Genomic DNA, 6,098 nt, shown 5'->3' with positions numbered 1-6,098 from the left:
AACTTGTATTCGACTAATTATCTTTTGTTGTAAGAAACATTCTAAGAAACTGCCATATTCATGCCCAAACAGAAAACCATGCCCGATTCTATTTAGTTGGGGGCTTAATGGCTACCTTGATCCCTGGCGTTCTGGAAACTCAGCTCTGAATCTCCTTCCATGCTTCGCAGCAGGGGTATAACTGACAAACTAGGCAGGGCAACACTTGTTTGTGCAGGACTCTCTACTTTTAAGACATCTGCATCCTTGGCCCCCACCCACTACATACAGATAACATCCCCAGTTCTCGTGACAACCAAATATTCCCCTACATTTTAAAACTTACTACTGCCCCTTTGATAATCACTCGCCTTAGAAGAATATTGCTATCCTTCTGAATGTGGATGAGCATCTGGCCCCAAATTCCACTCTGTAAAGCATGCAAGAAGACATCATCTTGGTTTGAAACTTTTGGAGATATATATTTTCAGTCATCCGTGTCTGTCATATAAAAATCTTAATATGATGCCCACGGAACATTTTATTTAAAATAAGGCAATGTCTGCACAATGAGTCTGCCAGGGTGAAAAAGCCTCCAAGTAAAACTCTCCCCAGATAAATGAGTTGACCACAAAATGTTTATTTAACCAATGTTAATTGTCCATTCAAATGCTGAAGATTGTCTGCCAAGACAATCTTAAGGAAGTTGATGTTGAACTGCTTTTTTTCTAGCTATGATTGACCAAGAAGTTAATTCTTTCTTTTAATGTTAAGACCTATTATGTACCAAGTAGAGAGGGCAGAGCGGTGAGTCAGCTTTACTAATAGTCAAGTGCAGAGGTCCCCAACCCACAGGTCGTGGACCGGTACCGATCTGTGGCCTGTTAGGAGACGGGCCGCACAGCAGGAGGTGAGTGGCAGGCTGACAAGCGAAGCTTCATTAGATTCTCATTGGAACACCAGTCCCTGGTGCCAAACGAGGTTAGGGACTGCTGGTATAGTGGACAGTTTCCAGGAAACAGATAATAAAGAAAGAGAGCTATGGTGGCCTCTCTGGGGAAACTCTTAGTCTGAGATCTAGAAGATGAGTAGGAGTTTACCACAAGTTTAGTCTATGCAAATCAGGGGAGGGCAGGGAGAAAGAAAACTGTTTCAGCAGGGCCACCAGCTTATATGAAGGCCCGAAGAGAAAAAAGAGGTTAGGGTAAAAACAGAAAAGTGGTGAGAGAAGTCTAGTGAGCAAATCCTTTTAGGGCTCATAAGGAGTTTGGGTTTTTTCCTAAGTGCAGCAGAACGTCACCATAGAACGTTAGAAAAGAAAGACGTGATACAATTTCTATTTAAGAGAGTGAGTAGATTTGAGGAGAAAGCCGGCATAGATTTTGGAATAGACAACTAAACAACCGGTTGGGAAATGTTCCATTATCCAGAACAGAGACAAGGGTGGTACAGAGAGGAATGATTCAGTCACTCAATAAATAATTAGGAGCTCCAGGTAGGTGCCAGACACGCTATTAAGCATATCGAGGAATCTAGTGGGGGAAATACACTAATCAAACAAGCAATAATGACAAAATGTGAAATTTTAATCATATTCAATACCACAAAGGAGAAATGTATAATGCGATCAAATCACAAAACAAGAAATTTTCCCAATGCTTCAGGAAAGGCTTCCCTTGAGGAAGGGACATCTGAACTAAATTCTGACTAGAAGCTATCCAAAAAGGCACAATGGGGAGTGAGTGGAATCATTTTCGAGGGAAGAAGGACAGCATGTACTGTGAAACTGTACAGGGTGGCAGGGTACAAAGAGCAAAGGACGGTGTGATTAAGATGAGGCTGGAGAGGTGGGTTGGGACTGTACAATACAGCATTAAGCATTTTGGTCTGTATCCTAAGAGCCAGGGGAAGCCCTGAAAGTGTTTTAAGCAGGTGGTGTGATGAAGCAAACATCAAATTCATGTTTTGAAAGATTGCTGCAGCTGCCAAGTGTGAAGAACAGATTGTAGGGGTGAGAAGTGCTGCGGTGAACTGGGTTAAACCTTGGTTACAAAGACCAAGACGTTGGGAGGTGGGGGACTTGGCGACTGTGCAGAGTATGGGACTTCTGGCTTGGTCTTCTTAAACACGCTCCTAGTTCATGACAGGTAAGACCACATCACCTGACCAGAGGAAGGCATTTATCTTTTTATTCATAGGGTAAGAACCAGATCACCTAAAAATTACGTTACACATTACGTGGTTAACAACGATCTCTGGGGAATGGGACTGAAGGCGAAGATGCTAGAAAGAGGGGGGCCACTCAATTTTTACCATCAACATGTCTATATTATTTTTACAATAAAAACATGAATGTAAGTTTAAGAAATGAATATAGAAATCTCATCGAATTATTTACAAATGTATGCAGGAGACAGCTAGGACTATCTTGTTTCACGATACTTAGGAATGGATTTTGAGCTATCAAGGGCCCCCACACACTCATTCTGCTTCTCAGGACTAATCTGCAATAGAAGGCTGGATGAATTAAGAGTTGGATCTACAGAAAATACTTCAAAAAATCTTGTATTGTGATTATATTTTCTCGGTAGGACAAAACCTAACAATGATCAATATAGTAAGAGAGCTGAGACTAAACTATGCTTCTTCATGTAATACATTAGTGAGAAAGACCCAGAGAGAAGCAATTTAGCACTGACTTTGGAAGAGACAGTCAACAAATCGATGGAGATAAGGGGTTGTCCTTTTAATAAACAGAAACGCATGAAGTCCTTATCTAGAAAGCGAAGCCTCAGAGTTAAACATGCAAGGAGTGGTGTCCAAGGCTCAGTAGGATTTCTATAATTCTGGGCAACAAATTCTTCTCTAGGCAGAAGGAGTATTTAGTACATTTAAATGTGCATTTAGCAGCATCTTATCAATTCAGCCAACTTTAACTCATAACCACACTGAAATGTGGAATCTGGATTTTTTCATCTAAATAATCCATTTGCTTTTCATTTACATTATTAAGCTGCCTTTGAGTTTCTTTACATTCTATACTCCCACTTCTGCTATTTGAGATAAATACCATTTAAAACACTAAGTTTTTTGTTTTGTCTTTGGGTTTTGTTTGTTTGTATCCCACTTACTAACATGGGTATGGAGACTCTACAAGGGATACAGGAAAAGCAGAAATGAAAATATTTGCATTAAAAAATAAGATCAATAAGAGATAGCAGCGACAGGGTTCACAAAAAAGCATTGCCAACTATACAGAGCTGTACAAAGCACTTTCACATCATTTTATTTCCTTTTCTGCCACCTTTTGAGACAGATTCTTACTCATGTCATAGATGATATGATCAGAGTCCTAACAACTTTCCAAGATTTTAATTTTCCGATTTCTGTGTTCTTCTCTTAATCAGTGCAACAGAGATGGAATGTTGGTGGAGAGGAGCTGCATTAGAGCTGTCTCATGTAAGTACACACAAAGACCAGACGGAGTCTCATACGGAACTCAAGGACAGGGAAGTATAGCTTAGTCTCCCTTCAACCCGCCAGGAAACTGAGCAGTCCTTTCTGCCAGCCTGATTCTCTTTGTCTTCTTTTCATTCATATCCTCCTCCCTCTGGCTTTTCCAAGTCCATGGCCACACCAAGACTGCATTCTTAGGCATGGCACATGAGTTCAAGGGGTAGACTCCAGAATTTCAATTGGAGTTCCAAAATTCCTTGGAGACATGTGACTGACAAAGCTTGGGGGAGAGAGGCACTTCTATTTGATTGATTGCAAATAAGTGACATTGTCTTAATAGTGATGAAACAAAGTAAAATTGTGGGTACCACATTAGACCAATCTGGTCAAATCAATGAGAGTAAATGTTTTGAATAAGTGTCAGGTGTTTTATAAGACGATTATACAAAAATCTTTAAAAATGCTAATGAGCCATTATTTTGTAGGAAAAGTATAAGCATTTTCAATTTAAGTAGTCAGTTTAATTACTGGCATCGATAAATTTAAAGCCTAATAAATAATTCAAGGATGCTTGAAAAAGATGTTCATGCTGGCCAAATAGTTAGAAAAATGACCCAAATGGCTGGCATACAGGTAATGAGCACATCCTAAATCTACACAGGCAGGTAAGTAGTTGGATTAGGAAGATAAAATTCCAGCTGAAGGTGTCAAAGAGCAGATTGAAAAACTTGTTTCGTGATTTAAGGACTCCAGAAGAAGACCTGTGGATCCTAACAAGGATTTCAACAACAAATCAAACACCAATATTTCGAGAGAGACAAAAGGCAGAAAAAGAGTGAAAGACAAAACTGTTAACAGAATAAGGCAACAAATAGAAAACAGTAGTGAATATGGTGGACATGAATCCAACTATATAAATAATCACTTCAAATGTCAATGGTGTAAATGCAAAAATTGAAAGACAGAGATTATCAGAGTGACTTAAGAAACACAATCCAATTAACATGTTGTCTATAAGAAACCCACTTGAAATATAAACACACACAGAAAAAAAAAAAATGTACACCAAAAAAAACCAAAAACAAACACCCAAAAAAAACAAAACAGCGAGCTGTTGCTAGGGAATATACAACTTCTTTTTTTCCTTGAAATCTACCATGAGCATGTTGCTACTGGAGTAAGATAACACAATTTATTAAACACATATACTCAAAATTTTATGATTATTTTTGGGGTGATGGACTTATCTTTATTTTCTAGTTATTTTTTCATTCATTCATTAGTAATGTCTACTTGTGGCAAAGAGAATGCTATGTGTTCAGCAAATCATTTGGGTTCTCCTTCTGGACACATTTGACAATTATGTGTCCCCATCTTCCTTACCATTGGCCAGGAGTTGTTTGACTGAGCACTGGCCAATGGAAATGTGGAGAAGTGATGTACGCCTGTTAGCTTGGCCATAAACCCTCTGTAGGGTTTACCATTCTAGTTCATATCCTTCCATGTCAAGTTTGGAGATTCAAAGCTGGCACTGTCACAAGATGGAGAAGTCTGGGTCCCTGGGAGCATGGAGCCTGCCATACTGGAACACGATGAAAGCAGACAAAAAACTCCTACTGTCTGCAGCCATTGAGATGTTGTGATTGTTACAGCAGTTCATCTAACTAATACAGCATTACTATTATCCCTGGGAAACAGAAACTAAAATGCTCCTTCCAAAATACAAACCTTCAATAGTGGCCCATGATCCATTGAAAGAATCCTCAACATGGCATGCAAGGTCCTCCATGACCTGGTTCTGTGTACTTTACACTCTAAAAATCTCATTGTCCCTCCTAAACACTCCCCAAACTCCTGGACCCGTTCTTCTCTGTTACAGTACTGACCACAACTGCATTGTGATTAGTTGGCTACTTGTCAGCCCATCTCACTAGACTGTGAGTCTCCACCAAGGCAGCAATTGTCTTTCCTAACAGATATATCTGCAACGCTTAATATTTCATGTGCTGAGCATATAAGGGATGCTCAGTAAGTATTTGCTGAATGAATGAATGTGCTCCACTATGTGCATAGCCCCCTAAAAAACCATGAAATTTAGAGCCTGGAAGGTAGAGAAAAGCAATTTTATCAGAACATAGTCTCTTCTACAATAAATTCTCAACTCTATGATATTACTGAAATAAAACAAAGAGCCAAGAATCAAATAACATCCTTTTGGACTAGAGTTGGCTTCTAGACCAAACCCTTTGTAAGTCTGTGAAGCTTTAAAAATTCTGACTTCCTAAGTTCAGAATTGATTTTTTTTTTTTTTTGTCTTGGAAATTTATAACAAAATTACTCTTAGGTAGTTAAAATGGCGGTGGATTCTGAATTATTTCATATAGGAGGCAACCTTAGAAATATAAGAATCACCACCATAACTCAAAATATTCCATTTGTGAGGAGATGGTCTCAGAAAAGCATTATATTTTCTGCTACTTGGAAACTTTAGGTTTAATAATAGCTCTTCCATTAAAACAAAAGCATTATTTTAAAATATATTGAAACACCATCTTTCAAGGCTGAGTCTTAGATATTACTTTAATAGTATCTATGAAGAATATAGTTATTTAAAAAGCTTATTTAAAAAAGAAAATCTATGCTTTTACCCATTACATATAGTA

The sequence above is a fragment of the Pteropus medius genome, unplaced genomic scaffold (genome assembly GCF_902729225.1).
Source record: "Pteropus medius unplaced genomic scaffold, Ma_sr-lr_union100, whole genome shotgun sequence".
In the NCBI taxonomy this organism is placed as follows: Eukaryota; Metazoa; Chordata; class Mammalia; order Chiroptera; family Pteropodidae; genus Pteropus; species Pteropus medius.
Note: the sequence above shows the minus strand (reverse complement) of the source record.